This window comes from Thermobia domestica, unplaced genomic scaffold (assembly GCF_964235325.1).
Source record: "Thermobia domestica unplaced genomic scaffold, izTheDome1.hap1.1 HAP1_SCAFFOLD_780, whole genome shotgun sequence".
Taxonomy (NCBI): Eukaryota; Metazoa; Arthropoda; class Insecta; order Zygentoma; family Lepismatidae; genus Thermobia; species Thermobia domestica.
The window spans coordinates 51,611-68,052 of record NW_027656490.1 but is presented as its reverse complement, the minus strand read 5'-3'; positions in this window follow the sequence as shown (position 1 = coordinate 68,052).

Here is a 16,442-nt window from a genome sequence, read left to right as displayed (position 1 = left end):
TAAATACATTTCTTTGGACAGTTTCACTGCTCCAAACTAAGATTTGAAAAGTGTAGTATTGTTAATTTTATTATTATTGGCACAAAGGAGATCAACCATATTTTAAGCTATTTTTGTTTTCATACAGAGTAAAACAATATTTGACAACATTACAGTAAGAATGTATCATGCACTTTGCAGTATGTTGCAGCACTTTAATAATGGTGCACTATACGTACACTCTAGATCCTGCATATGTCCGATCCATACATTACAAGAAGGCAATACGTATTCGATACAGGTAAAATCTGTATATTTCATATGGACAACCTATTAGCTATATACATCCAATCTATACATTACATATGGCCAACCTGTACGCGACATACGTATAATCTATATGCTGCATGCAGACAGTCTGTAAGCTACATATATGCACTCTGTATGGTGCATACGGATATTCTGTATGCTGTATCTGGACAAGCTGTGTGCGACATAAGGAAAATTTGTATAATACATACGTACAATACGTATACTGTATCTAGTCGTACGTATGGGGCACAAGTACAATATAGATGCTGTCTCGGGGTTGAACGCAAGAAACATACGTACAGAACGTATATTGCATACTTCTTGAAATCATGCTCCGTCCTGATAGTCAGTGTATGTCGTCATTATTAACCCACATGCTACATACGACCCTGACGTCACAAAGCTAGATATCACCTCCGTATATACTTGTTACTGCAGATGACGTCACACGAATGACGTCATTGCACTTATGCAGACAGTACGTATAATACATACTTTTTCAGCTATACGTTTGCTGCAGGATGTTATATACGGTTGTACGTTAAGTCCAGAAACTACAGGAATTACGAATGTAACCTACGTTTTTAAGTATGCCACCTACAATTTTTTTTCTCAGTGTTCGAGGGGCGTGGCTTTATCGTCGATTCTACCCACAGACAAAGGATATACAGACCGCAAACTCCGCGGCAAACTGGAAATTTCGTGAACAGTTGCGCCTCCGCACCAACGACGACGGAACTAATCAGTCGATCTGACGCCACCTTCGAGGCTTTGTCTCACTGGGCGCGGGTTAGGATACTAGCACGTGGTGGAAGAGTGGCTGCGAGCACAGACAAAGGATATCCTTTGTCTGTGCACACACTCGCAGCCACAGGAGGAATTTCTATATTTTTATTTAAAACTATTACTCTTTGGCTCCTTTACTTGCATTTGGGGAACAGCTTTTTATGTTGACGTATTTTGCAGAACTTGGGCATTTTCAGTGAACTCGAAAAAAATAGGGAAAAAAGAAAAATCTGATTATATATATATATATATATATAATATAAAGCTGGAAAGGAATGTCAAATTCAGAGGCAGTACAAGAAAAGCTGAACACACGCTAGCTAATCATTCTGCACTGCGTCTAACACTTGTGATTCAAAGCAGACGAAAACAATTCCCTGGTTACTATGACAACCCATGACGTCACGTTCACAGACCGATGGCAGCGCCATCTCACCCGGGACGAGACATCGTTCCACCCACCCGAGCGCTGATTGGCTCTTTCGCTGTGCAGACGATAAAAACTGATTTCAATTGCACATATTGGAAGTTTGCGGTCTGTATATCCTTTGTCTGTGATTCTACCTGGCTCGGTGACTCCTGGTTTCCTTATCTAGTTCCTTGTGGTCAGCCGGAGATGGTGGAGTTGTTGGCTGTTACGTGTTCTCGACTTAGATTGTGTGTGGAGTAGGGCATGTTGTTGAATACGTCTACGTGGGCAAATCAGAGTTCCGTGCCGGAAAAGTTAATATTGATATATATTATTTTTGAATTAAGTAAGTTAAAATATTACGTATTGTGGTGCAAGTTCAAAGTTTTTCCAGAAGAAATTGTAAAAGAAAAAGGTTGCTTTAGTGCATGTGGAAATTTACAGAGTTATAGAGGGGAAGTGAGCATTGAAAGTAATCCCTCATTTAGCTCTATTATTCGGAGTCAGAGAGTGAATTTGACATATAATTTGTGTTTATTTCCTCACTCCTTATCTTTGTGGAATATTTCTTTTTTCAAAAAAAAAAGAAATTTATTAAGGAGAGAAAATTTGTAGTGCTGGGCAATTCTTGTTAGAGTCTGAAGTGATTGCTGGTTTAGACATCTTTTCTTCTGGCAATCCAAAAGATTTGTCCGATGGTGAAATCTGTAATAACGTGATCTGATGTTTGAATTGGTCAGAATCTCGAAAGTCTGAAGAGCAAAACTTCTGGCACAGAACAAAGAATTGCTAACGTGGTTAGTCTTTCGTTAGTCAAAGAGGTCAAGTGTCCTACGAGAGGAAGGAAGTCCGTAGGTAAACCATTAAGTATTCTGAAAATTGGGTGAGTTGCTACTCTAATTTCTTTATAAAGTAGTAGTGTTTTGTTGAAAGTGTGGACTGTGCGTTTGTGTGTAGTTTTGTATCCAGAGGGATTAAACTCGCGGACCTTTGCTTTCCACTAGTAATAAAATTCCTCCCAGATTTAAATGGCGATTCTTATTTTCTACTTTAGTCGGAAACATCGAACTAAGACTTGAACCACCTGCGGATCCAGTATTTCTGTTAATTAAGTATTTTTATTTACAGCTACTTGACAATATATTTAAAAGGAGTAAGAGATTAGCTTTTTTCTCGAAATACGAATATACTCGAATTTTTCTCTCGAAAGTTGTAATTAGCCTTAAAAGTAACAATTTTGATCAAGATCAATTTATTTGCTAACTTTTGCATTAATATCAATTTGAAATTGTTGAAAATATTGTCAGAAATATTATTCAGAAGAAATTTCAATTTATGAATGAAATTGAATTTGAGTAGTAGATATTCATAAAAATGAACATGAGAATTATTATTATTAAAAGTCGAATTTTTTGAGAGAATATTAATCATTGACTATCGATTCTTAAAATAATATTATTAAAAGTGGAATTGAGAAGAAGATTTGATGCTGCTATTAAAGTTAAAGGTGAATTTTTTTAAAATTACTCAAATTACTAACAAAGAAGTAGTTGTTATGATAGTTATTTATTGCACGTTTAATCTAAGTGTATATGCGCTATCCTAAAGATTTAGTTCATATACACCACCCACCATTGTCAATAAAATTGTTATATTTCAAATTGAAACATTGTGTCCATGTTTATTCAGTTTGTGTTTGATGTGTTTACCTTCCTGAAAGAGAAATATTGGATCTGCAATTCCTGCCTGTACTTTCTGAGTAGATTACGCGATACGGCTCGACTCCGCGCTCCCAAGCCCTCTCTGCCAGGCTTTGTTATCTAAGCCCAGATTGACAGTTTGTTTCATTTTTGTTTTCTTCTTTTTTTAATAAACTCTCAATATGGTTTCGATTAGGCGAGGCTAGGTGGAAGGGGGCGTTACAATTCACAAGGAACTAGATCTAATCTTAAGATAGTACGTTTTATTTTTTTCGCCTTAAAAGAGAGTAAGTTTATGGTAGATAATTTTCTACATTTTCATTCCACTAAGAAATATAAAGTTAAAAGAATAGGAAATATAATTGATTTAGATAATACGAAATTAGATTTTTATAATTTATCTTTAACTTTAGTATTCTAGATACAAACTTAGTTGAGAATTCAGTTTCCTCCAACATTATCATTCCACTTAAATTTATTATTGAATCTAAAGATAAGATTGTGAATGTTTTGGAGTTTTGAATGCTTTAAATTGAATTTATTATTAGGTTTTCACCTTTTAAAGATTTGGTTAATATTTTCATCCAACGTTCCTATTCTACAAAAATTTTGTAATATTGCCATAATTTAACATATTGAATGTTAGTTAAATATATTTATTTAGAATTGAACTTTGAAAATATTTTCCCCTATTTGAGGTTAGTTAGTCTTTTCCTCCTACATTCTAATTCCACAATTTTTTTTTGCATTTTTGTACAAAATTATGAATGTTGTTCAATCATTTGATGATTAATGTGAAAGACTTTCAATTTTGTTTAGTTAAATGTTCAAGTTGCTATTTTCCTCCAACAGTCATTCTACTTAGTGTTAATAATAATATCGAACTTATATAAATTGAATGATTTTGAATTCTTTAGTGTTTTTGAATATAAATTTAAAGGTATTGAGAATTATTTTCCGAATACTTATAAAAATATATCGCCACTCCGTTTTTGTTGTTTTGAATTGTGGATTATTAGTTGGTCGATCATTATTGTAGTTTATGAATAATTTCAGATCTCTTCCAAGATTTTTGTATCAATTTCTAGTTTATGTTCGTAGTAGTATTAGTAATTTAGTATCTTTGTATGATTATTTATAAGTATTATTTTTATATTGTTCTGTTTTGCTTCATCTATTATTTTGATATGGAGAACATTCAAAGTGAATGTGACTATGTCAGCATAGATATACCAGACTCTGAATTTGTTACTATTAATGCAACTGGTCAGCCTAGTTTAAATTCAAATTTCGGCTCATTAGGTATGAGTTTAGCGCCGTCAATGCAAAATAATACAGGTGTTAGGTTTTTTCCTACACCAGTTAGGAATAATTTGGATTCATCAGTAAATAGTTCAGCGGGGACTTATGGTTTTAGTAGGATAGCCAATCCTCCTAGCATGAATTGTTTGAGACCTGAACATAGGGTTACATTTAATGAACCGTCTTTAAGAAGAGAGATGGGGACTTCTCCTCCTAATTTAAATTCTTCTAATGATATTAGATCTCGGAATAGATACCTAGAGTTGGGAAATTATTATAGTAGAGTCTCCAATATACTCAGTTCGACTCCAAGAGAGGGAATAAATAATATACATGCTGGTAATACCAATTTCGATCCAAGTTTTAGAAATTTAGATGGTAGAAACATTGATAGGGGAGTGCAATCTAATTTGAATTTAGATGATCATCATTCAGAAGCAAATTCTGAACATAAATTAATGTTAAAATATACCCATGCAAGATCATTAACATATTTGGAAAATAGATTTATGAGTATTAATAACGTAAATGGAAATGATAGCTTACAAATGTTTGAATTATTGTTCAAGATAGGAGAAATTTTATTGGAAAGTAGCTATTCATTTAATATGATTTTATCAGTTCTTATTTCAAAATGCGATGGGGTTGTATTAAGAATAGTTACATCGGCGTTACATGATCATTTAGATTGGAATGTTTTTAAGAATAACTTGTTATCTAGGTTTGTTACTCCAACCATTGTTCATTCTCTAGTGAGTCACAGAGTATATAGGAAGCAAAGGTTATCGGAACTAATGAATGAATATGTAAAATCAGTAATGATCTCAATGAATGTTCTAGGTTTAAACATGGAAGAATGTGAATTGGTTAGAATAATTTTAGTGGGAATGAACCCGAATCAGAGAAATAGGATGCTAGGAAGTTATTTTCCTAATAACAGATTTGAGTTATTAGACACAGCCGAAAGATTCATTATGAGTACCCGCGAACAGATCGAATATAATAGAGCAATAGGGTTGAAAAGTAAAACTCAAATGGTTCTGTCAAATAGTAAGTCAAAAGTGGGTGAATATAATCAGAAATATCATAATTTTTCCATTAATAATGTAAAATCGAATCGATTGAATGGAAGTTCTGAGGTCTCGATACCTTCAGGATTCTCAAAGTATAATAGCAATAGAGATCGTTCTGAAGTAAAGGGAAAGAAAGTTAACCAGAAAATTCCGTCGGAGATGGATGGATTAGTAGCGACTTTCGTTATTGGCAAGATAAATAATATCTTAACGAGTGTTTGTGTGGACGGTGGTTCTAGTTTTAATCTTGTCACAAGATCTTTGGTTCGTCGAAGTGGTGCCGAACAACATATACATACTGTTGAAGAAAAAACACTTCATGCCCCTTCGGGATTACATTTCTCTACAGGAGAAGAAATAACGTTGAACGTCAACTTATCCGGATATTTCCAAATTGTGAATTTTCGAGTGGTAGAGCAACTCTCATGTGAATGTTTATTGGGAATGCCATTCCTTAGATCAACATCTGCTGTTTTGGACTATGAGAACCATATCTTAGTTTTGAACGGTGGAAGGAAGAGAGTACGATTAACCTTTCAGAAGAACTTGTTTAAAAGTGAATTCAGATCTGTGGATCCTCAAGATCAGCGACAATTTGAAAGAAGATCAGCGGGAAAGAAATCAGTAAATCAGAATTCAGCGAGTGTCTCTTCGATCTTTATTAGAGTGGATCACAATTCTTATAGATATTGTGATAGGGGAATTCAATGTGAACTAGAACTGCATACCTTAGAAGATCAGATACTTACCATTCAGTTCCTAATGTATCACAATTATTTGAACTGAAGAATTGGATAGAATGTGATCTGTTAAGAACTTCTAACATCAATGAAAATCCAGTAAATACAGTGAGTGATAAGTTAAGATCTCCTAGTGTGAATAGTGAAGAATTGAAACTAGAAAGATTTCCAACTACTCAATCTGAGGAAATTACTAGTAAATCAACTTGTGTTGACATGGCTATGATTTCGACTGATGGAAATGGTAGAGATTTAGTAAAAACTCAACCAGAAGAATCTGAACAGCAGATATCTATAAAGAACAACGAAGTTGAAGAGAGGAGCGACATGATTGATCAATCCTCGAGAGATTCGAAAAAGAAGGTTTCCTCAAAGAAGTCTAGGAAGAGGAAGGCAAAGAAGAAGAAGAGTACAGATCGTGTGAATGAGGATGATAGTCAGAGATCCAAGCTTGATAACACCAATGAAAATATTCCTTCTGTATCTAAGATAAGGACAGGACAACATCAAAGTTCATCTGAGGCATCCGATGTGGATATTGAACAAGCGGAAAATTTCCATAAACTTGTCAATAGGAATAAAAAGTATATTAATAAGGATACTCAACAGGGGGAAACCACTTGTAAACGATCTCTACAGGTGAAAAACCCGTTGAACACACACAGGGAAAAATCAGATGAAGAAGACTGGAGATATCGTGATCAGGAAGTTATTTCATTCATAGATTCGATTAATAATGAATATTCAGATGTTATCACTGAACGAGTAGGGTGCATTAAAGACTTCACTGGTCGTATTTATCTAATAGAAAATAAACCCTTTAAACAGAATCCGTTCCCAATCCCTAAAGGAAAGGAAAAGATTTTTGATGAACAGATTCGGGAGTTGGTAGATCAGGGAATATTAGAGGAAGTGGACCATTCAAACTACGCTAGTAGTTGCTTCCTGGTTAAGAACAAAAATAATACTTATAGAATTGTCGGTAATTACGTTAAGGCTAATTCTTAAATTGTTAATGATCCTTTTCCTGCTCCAAACTTGGAGGAATGTCTTGCAGGGTTATCAGGGAAGAAACTTTATTCACGCATAGATTTACGCCGTGCGTACAATCAAATTAAATTGGACGATAACTCAAGGGACATAACAACTATAGTTACTCCTAAAGGTTTATATCGTTATACACGAGTGCCAGTTGGTATTAAAACTGGAAGTAACTTGCTAACTCGTGTTATGAAGAAAATGTTGGGAGATTTGGAAAAAGATGGCGTAAAAACGTATTTCGATGATGTATTAGTATTTTCAGATACAATTGAGGAACATAAAGATACAATAAGAAAGGTTTTTGATAGGTTTAGAGAATACAATGTAACGGTCTCGCCTGATAAATGTTTGTTTTTCTATACTAAGATTAATTACTTAGGTTATGTGGTATCAGGGGATCAAATGGAAATTGATCCGAAAAGGGTATCAGCAATCAAGAATATTCCTCCACCAAGGAATCGTAGAGGTCTTATGAAAATACTCGGGCTTTTTAGTTACTATTCTAAATTCGCGCCTGAAATGCAAGAAATAATAGGACCATTAAGTGAACTTAAGTCTGTCAATAAGAAATTTGAATGGAATATAGAACATCAAAAGATTCTTGACAACTTGAAGTGTTTATTGGTGGAGAATGTTGTGTTAAAAACTCCTGACCTTAACAAGCGTTTTATAGTTAACGTGGATGGCTCAGGAAAAAGTATTGCTGGGTGTTTGCAACAAGAGAACAGCAACGGGGAGTATCAACCCGTTGCGTTCTTCAGTAAGAAACTGTCTGAAGCTGATAAACACCGCAGCATTTATGAAATTGAGTTTATTAGTTTAGTCAAGACGATTGCTCGATTCCGACATTACTTGGTTAAGGAATTTGATGTACTAACGGACAATAAGGCTCTAACATGGATTCTTAGTAATTCAAAGAGACTAATGAAATATGGGCCATTAGTTGAGACCCTTTGTCAATTTGATTTTCGAATTAAGCATGTTAGATCTCAGGATAACTTAGTGGCTGACACATTGACAAGGGTGTACGATCCCTTTGAATTTCACATTATAGATGGGCCTATGGGACTAGCTGCCTTTAACGAAAATTTAAGGTTAGCTCATATGTGGAGACTTCCATTAATAATAGAACCTATCGATGAATTGCAAAGAAAAGACTCTGAGCTTAAAGATATTATTGAGAAAATTGAGAAGGGTGAGTCAGTTTCAGGCTATATCCTGAATAAGAAAATTTTGATGAAAAAGACGAATTCAGTAAACAACCCTTATAAGATTGTTATTCCCAAGAATCTAAGGAATGTGCTGATTGAGTATTATCATAATGATAAACTGGTTGGCGGCCATTCTGGCATTTTTCGAACTTTAAAGAAACTGTATAAGAGATTTACTTGGGAAAATATGAAACAAGAAGTTACGGAGTTTGTTCGATGCTGTCATCGATGTCAATTGACGAAAGAGGAGAATAAAAAGAAGATGGGGCACTTAATCTCCGAATATAATAAGAGAATAGGTTCTCACTGGATGATTGACATCATAGGAATATTACCCACCTCTAAAGGATTTAAATATATACTCATTGGAGTAGATAATGCTAGTAGGTTTGTGGTATTAGAGAAATTAAGAACTTTAACTTCAGCCTCAATCACCGAAAGGTTAATGTGTATGTTTAGTAGGATGGGTTTTCCTGAGGCTATATCTACTGACAATGCTTCAGTGTTTATTTCTGAGCATTTCAGGAAGTTTATATTTGGACTTGGAATAAAGCATATAAAGTTAAGTCCATCAGAAGGAAACATTGCTGAGCGTTTCATCAAAAACTTGAAGGCCTCGATTCGTGCTTATTTTTCAAATAAGCAACACCTTTGGTCTAGTCTTATTCCCGATTTACAACATACATTAAATATAAGCGAGCATTCTGGCTTAAAGATGGCTCCAATCGAAATCTTTTACGGACGTTCTACTAACACCCCTTTGGAGAATCGATGGGACATCACAGTCATATATAGGGGGTAAATCAACCCATGAGCTCTGGTTAAATGCCATGCAAAACATGGAGAAATCATGGAATACAAGAAAGAAGTTAATGTCTCAGAGAAGAAGGGAAGTATCTTTTGGAATCGGAGATAAGGTATTAATATGTTCCCACGTTAAATCATCTTTAAAAGATAAAATTGCTAAGTCTCTTTGTGATAAATGGCTTGGTCCACTTGTAGTACGTCGTTTCCTAACCCCAAGTACTGTCTTAGTCTCGGATGAAAGTAATGATTCAGATTCATTTCGAAGAAGTCATGTATCTGAATTAAAGGTGTATGGGGAACCTAGAATATTGAATTATAGTAAGAGAGGTGGAAGAGAGATGAAATTAGTTAATATTTGGTAAGGAAATTATTGAGTGATAAAAACTATTAGTCATTTATTTTATTGTTGTTATTTAATCTTGTATATATCTTGTATATAGCCTTTGTTATTAGTATAATTTCTTTGAGATTACTTTCATGGCCATGAAATTTTGAAAATAGTAATTATACAGCCAGAGATCTCTAATCTTTGTAAATAGATTGTAAATAGTAATTTGTAAATATGTTTTTAGACTAAAGAGTTTGAATTAAAGTCATTGTATATTTGTATTCAATTTATTCTATTTGTAAATATGTTGTTTGACTAATAGTTTGTTTTTTCTATTTTTTAGATTTCCTGCAAAAAATATAGCTTGTTGTATATTTTTTTATTCTAAGGAGAGGCGGTTGTAACATCACATCCTTCTGAGTACTTAGAAGACAGAGTATGGATGTTTACAAGGAGGAAAAATTGTACATAGATTAATAATATTTCTATTTGTATTAATATTGTTAAAATTTTTCATTAGTTAAAATGATTGGTTCACTTTTGAAAAAAGTTTTCTTTTAAGAAAAAGAAGAAAAGAGAAGTACTTAAAAATTTAAAAGGAATATGTAAGGAGGAATTGACTTTAATTTCTTGGGCTATGACAACTGAAGAGAAAAAATGAGCTTTGCGTGGCTTTCTCGTCGATTCTACCTGGCTTGGTGACTCGTTTCCTTGTCTAGTTCCTTGTGGTCAGCCGGAGATGGTGGAGTTGTTAACTGTTACGTGTTCTCGACTTAGATTGTGTGTGGAGTAGGGCATGTTGTTGAATACGTCTACGTGGGCAAATCAGAGTTCCGTGCCGGAAAAGTTAATATTGATATATATTATTTTTGAATTAAGTAAGTTAAAATATTACGTATTGTGGTGCAAGTTCAAAGTTTTTCAAGAAGAAATAGTAAAAGAAAAAGGTTGATTTAGTGCATGTGGAAATTTACAGAGTTATAGAGGGGAAGTGAGCATTGAAAGTAATCCCTCATTTAGCTCTATTATTCGGAGTCAGAGAGTGAATTTGACATATAATTTGTTTATTTCCTCACTCCTTATCTTTCTGGAATATTTCTTTTTTCAAAAAAAAGAAATTTATTAAGGAGAGAAAATTTGTAGTGCTGGGCAATTCTTGTTAGAGTCTGAAGTGATTGCTGGTTTAGACATCTTTTCTTCTGGCAATCCAAAAGATTTGTCCGATGGTGAAATCTGTAATAACGTGATCTGATGTTTGAATTGGACAGAATCTCGAAAGTCTGAAGAGCAAAACTTCTGGCACAGAACAAAGAATTGCTAACGTGGTTAGTCTTTCGTTAGTCAAAGAGGTCAAGTGTCCTACGAGAGGAAGGAAGTCCGTAGGTAAACCATTAAGTATTCTGAAAATTGGGTGAGTTGCTACTCTAATTTCTTTATAAAGTAGTAGTGTTTCGTTGAAAGTGTGGACTGTGCGGTTGTGTGTAGTTTTGTCTCTAGAGGGATTAAACTCGCGGACCTTTGCTTTCCACTAGTAATAAAATTCCTCCCAGATTTAAGTGGCGATTCTTATTTCCTACTTTAGTCGGAAACATCGAACTAAGACTTGAACCACCTGCGGATCCAGTATTTCTATTAATTAAGTATTTTTCTTTACAGCTACTTGACAATTTATTTAAAAGGGGTAAGAGATTAGCTTTTTTTCTCGAAATACGAATATACTCGAATTTTTCTCTCGAAAGTTGTAATTAGCCTTAAAAGTAACAATTTTGATCAAGATCAATTTATTTGCTAACTTTTGGATTAATATCAATTTGAAATTGTTGAAAATATTGTCAGAAATATTATTCAGAAGAAATTTTAATTTATGAATGAAATTGAATTTGAGTAGTAGATATTCATAAAAATGAACATGAGAATTATTATTATTAAAAGTCGAATTTTTTGAGAGAATATTAATCATTGACTATCGATTCTTAAAATAATATTATTAAAAGTGGAATTGAGAAGAAGATTTGATGCTGCTATTAAAGTTAAAGTTGAATTTTTTTAAAAAATTACTCAAATTACTAACAAAGAAGTAGTTGTTATGATAGTTATTTATTGCACGTTTAATCTAAGTGTATATGCGCTATCCTAAAGATTTAGTTCATATACACCACCCACCATTGTCAATAAAATTGTTATATTTCAAATTGAAACATTGTGTCCATGTTTATTCAGTTTGTGTTTGATGTGTTTACCTTCCTGAAAGAGAAAATTTGGATCTGCAATTCCTGCCTGTACTTTCTGAGTAGATTACGCGATACGGCTCGACTCCGCGCTCCCAAGCCCTCTCTGCCAGGCTTTGTTATCTAAGCCCAGATTGACAGTTTGTTTCATTTTTGTTTTCTTCTTTTTTTAGTAAACTCTCAATATGGTTTCGATTAGGCGAGGCTAGGTGGAAGGGGGCGTTACAATTCACAAGGAACTAGATCTAATCTTAAGATAGTACGTTTTATTTTTTTCGCCTTAAAAGAGAGTAAGTTTATGGTAGATAATTTTCTACATTTTCATTCCACTAAGAAATATAAAGTTAAAAGAATAGGAAATATAATTGATTTAGATAATACGAAATTAGATTTTTATAATTTATCTTTAACTTTAGTATTCTAGATACAAACTTAGTTGAGAATTCAGTTTCCTCCAACATTATCATTCCACTTAAATTTATTATTGAATCTAAAGATAAGATTGTGAATGTTTTGGAGTTTTGAATGCTTTAAATTGAATTTATTATTAGGTTTTCACCTTTTAAAGATTTGGTTAATATTTTCATCCAACGTTCCTATTCTACAAAAATTTTGTAATATTGCCATAATTTAACATATTGAATGTTAGTTAAATATATTTATTTAGAATTGAACTTTGAAAATATTTTCCCCTATTTGAGGTTAGTTAGTCTTTTCCTCCTACATTCTAATTCCACAATTTTTTTTGCATTTTTGTACAAAATTATGAATGTTGTTCAATCATTTGATGATTAATGTGAAAGACTTTCAATTTTGTTTAGTTAAATGTTCAAGTTGCTATTTTCCTCCAACAGTCATTCTACTTAGTGTTAATAATAATATCGAACTTATATAAATTGAATGATTTTGAATTCTTTAGTGTTTTTGAATATAAATTTAAAGGTATTGAGAATTATTTTCCGAATACTTATAAAAATATATCGCCACTCCGTTTTTGTTGTTTTGAATTGTGGATTATTAGTTGGTCGATCATTATTGTGGTTTGTGAATAATTTCAGATCTCTTCCAAGATTTTTGTATCAATTTCTAGTTTATGTTCGTAGTAGTATTAGTAATTTAGTATCTTTGTATGATTATTTATAAGTATTATTTATATATTGTTCTGTTTTGCTTCATCTATTATTTTGATATGGAGAACATTCAAAGTGAATGTGACTATGCCAGCATAGATATACCAGACTCTGAATTTGTTACTATTAATGCAACTGGTCAGCCTAGTTTAAATTCAAATTTCGGCTCATTAGGTATGAGTTTAGCGCCGTCAATGCAAAATAATACAGGTGTTAGGTTTTTTCCTACACCAGTTAGGAATAATTTGGATTCATCAGTAAATAGTTCAGCGGGGACTTATGGTTTTAGTAGGATAGCCAATCCTCCTAGCATGAATTGTTTGAGACCTGAACATAGGGTTACATTTAATGAACCGTCTTTAAGAAGAGAGATGGGGACTTCTCCTCCTAATTTAAATTCTTCTAATGATATTAGATCTCGGAATAGATACCTAGAGTTGGGAAATTATTATAGTAGAGTCTCCAATATACTCAGTTCGACTCCAAGAGAGGGAATAAATAATATACATGCTGGTAATACCAATTTCGATCCAAGTTTTAGAAATTTAGATGGTAGAAACATTGATAGGGGAGTGCAATCTAATTTGAATTTAGATGATCATCATTCAGAAGCAAATTCTGAACATAAATTAATGTTAAAATATACCCATGCAAGATCATTAACATATTTGGAAAATAGATTTATGAGTATTAATAACGTAAATGGAAATGATAGCTTACAAATGTTTGAATTATTGTTCAAGATAGGAGAAATTTTATTGGAAAGTAGCTATTCATTTAATATGATTTTATCAGTTCTTATTTCAAAATGCGATGGGGTTGTATTAAGAATAGTTACATCGGCGTTACATGATCATTTAGATTGGAATGTTTTTAAGAATAACTTGTTATCTAGGTTTGTTACTCCAACCATTGTTCATTCTCTAGTGAGTCACAGAGTATATAGGAAGCAAAGGTTATCGGAACTAATGAATGAATATGTAAAATCAGTAATGATCTCAATGAATGTTCTAGGTTTAAACATGGAAGAATGTGAATTGGTTAGAATAATTTTAGTGGGAATGAACCCGAATCAGAGAAATAGGATGCTAGGAAGTTATTTTCCTAATAACAGATTTGAGTTATTAGACACAGCCGAAAGATTCATTATGAGTACCCGCGAACAGATCGAATATAATAGAGCAATAGGGTTGAAAAGTAAAACTCAAATGGTTCTGTCAAATAGTAAGTCAAAAGTGGGTGAATATAATCAGAAATATCATAATTTTTCCATTAATAATGTAAAATCGAATCGATTGAATGGAAGTTCTGAGGTCTCGATACCTTCAGGATTCTCAAAGTATAATAGCAATAGAGATCGTTCTGAAGTAAAGGGAAAGAAAGTTAACCAGAAAATTCCGTCGGAGATGGATGGATTAGTAGCGACTTTCGTTATTGGCAAGATAAATAATATCTTAACGAGTGTTTGTGTGGACGGTGGTTCTAGTTTTAATCTTGTCACAAGATCTTTGGTTCGTCGAAGTGGTGCCGAACAACATATACATACTGTTGAAGAAAAAACACTTCATGCCCCTTCGGGATTACATTTCTCTACAGGAGAAGAAATAACGTTGAACGTCAACTTATCCGGATATTTCCAAATTGTGAATTTTCGAGTGGTAGAGCAACTCTCATGTGAATGTTTATTGGGAATGCCATTCCTTAGATCAACATCTGCTGTTTTGGACTATGAGAACCATATCTTAGTTTTGAACGGTGGAAGGAAGAGAGTACGATTAACCTTTCAGAAGAACTTGTTTAAAAGTGAATTCAGATCTGTGGATCCTCAAGATCAGCGACAATTTGAAAGAAGATCAGCGGGAAAGAAATCAGTAAATCAGAATTCAGCGAGTGTCTCTTCGATCTTTATTAGAGTGGATCACAATTCTTATAGATATTGTGATAGGGGAATTCAATGTGAACTAGAACTGCATACCTTAGAAGATCAGATACTTACCATTCAGTTCCTAATGTATCACAATTATTTGAACTGAAGAATTGGATAGAATGTGATCTGTTAAGAACTTCTAACATCAATGAAAATCCAGTAAATACAGTGAGTGATAAGTTAAGATCTCCTAGTGTGAATAGTGAAGAATTGAAACTAGAAAGATTTCCAACTACTCAATCTGAGGAAATTACTAGTAAATCAACTTGTGTTGACATGGCTATGATTTCGACTGATGGAAATGGTAGAGATTTAGTAAAAACTCAACCAGAAGAATCTGAACAGCAGATATCTATAAAGAACAACGAAGTTGAAGAGAGGAGCGACATGATTGATCAATCCTCGAGAGATTCGAAAAAGAAGGTTTCCTCAAAGAAGTCTAGGAAGAGGAAGGCAAAGAAGAAGAAGAGTACAGATCGTGTGAATGAGGATGATAGTCAGAGATCCAAGCTTGATAACACCAATGAAAATATTCCTTCTGTATCTAAGATAAGGACAGGACAACATCAAAGTTCATCTGAGGCATCCGATGTGGATATTGAACAAGCGGAAAATTTCCATAAACTTGTCAATAGGAATAAAAAGTATATTAATAAGGATACTCAACAGGGGGAAACCACTTGTAAACGATCTCTACAGGTGAAAAACCCGTTGAACACACACAGGGAAAAATCAGATGAAGAAGACTGGAGATATCGTGATCAGGAAGTTATTTCATTCATAGATTCGATTAATAATGAATATTCAGATGTTATCACTGAACGAGTAGGGTGCATTAAAGACTTCACTGGTCGTATTTATCTAATAGAAAATAAACCCTTTAAACAGAATCCGTTCCCAATCCCTAAAAGAAAGGAAAAGATTTTTGATGAACAGATTCGGGAGTTGGTAGATCAGGGAATATTAGAGGAAGTGGACCATTCAAACTACGCTAGTAGTTGCTTCCTGGTTAAGAACAAAAATAATACTTATAGAATTGTCGGTAATTACGTTAAGGCTAATTCTTAAATTGTTAATGATTCTTTTTCTGCTCCAAACTTGGAGGAGTGTCTTGCAGGGTTATCAGGGAAGAAACTTTATTCACGCATAGATTTACGCCGTGCGTACAATCAAATTAAATTGAACGATAACTCAAGGGACATAACAACTATAGTTACTCCTAAAGGTTTATATCGTTATACACGAGTGCCAGTTGGTATTAAAACTGGAAGTAACTTGCTAACTCGTGTTATGAAGAAAATGTTGGGAGATTTGGAAAAAGATGGCGTAAAAACGTATTTCGATGATGTATTAGTATTTTCAGATACAATTGAGGAACATAAAGATACAATAAGAAAGGTTTTTGGTAGGTTTAGAGAATACAATGTAACGGTCTCGCCTGATAAATGTTTGTTTTTCTATACTAAGAT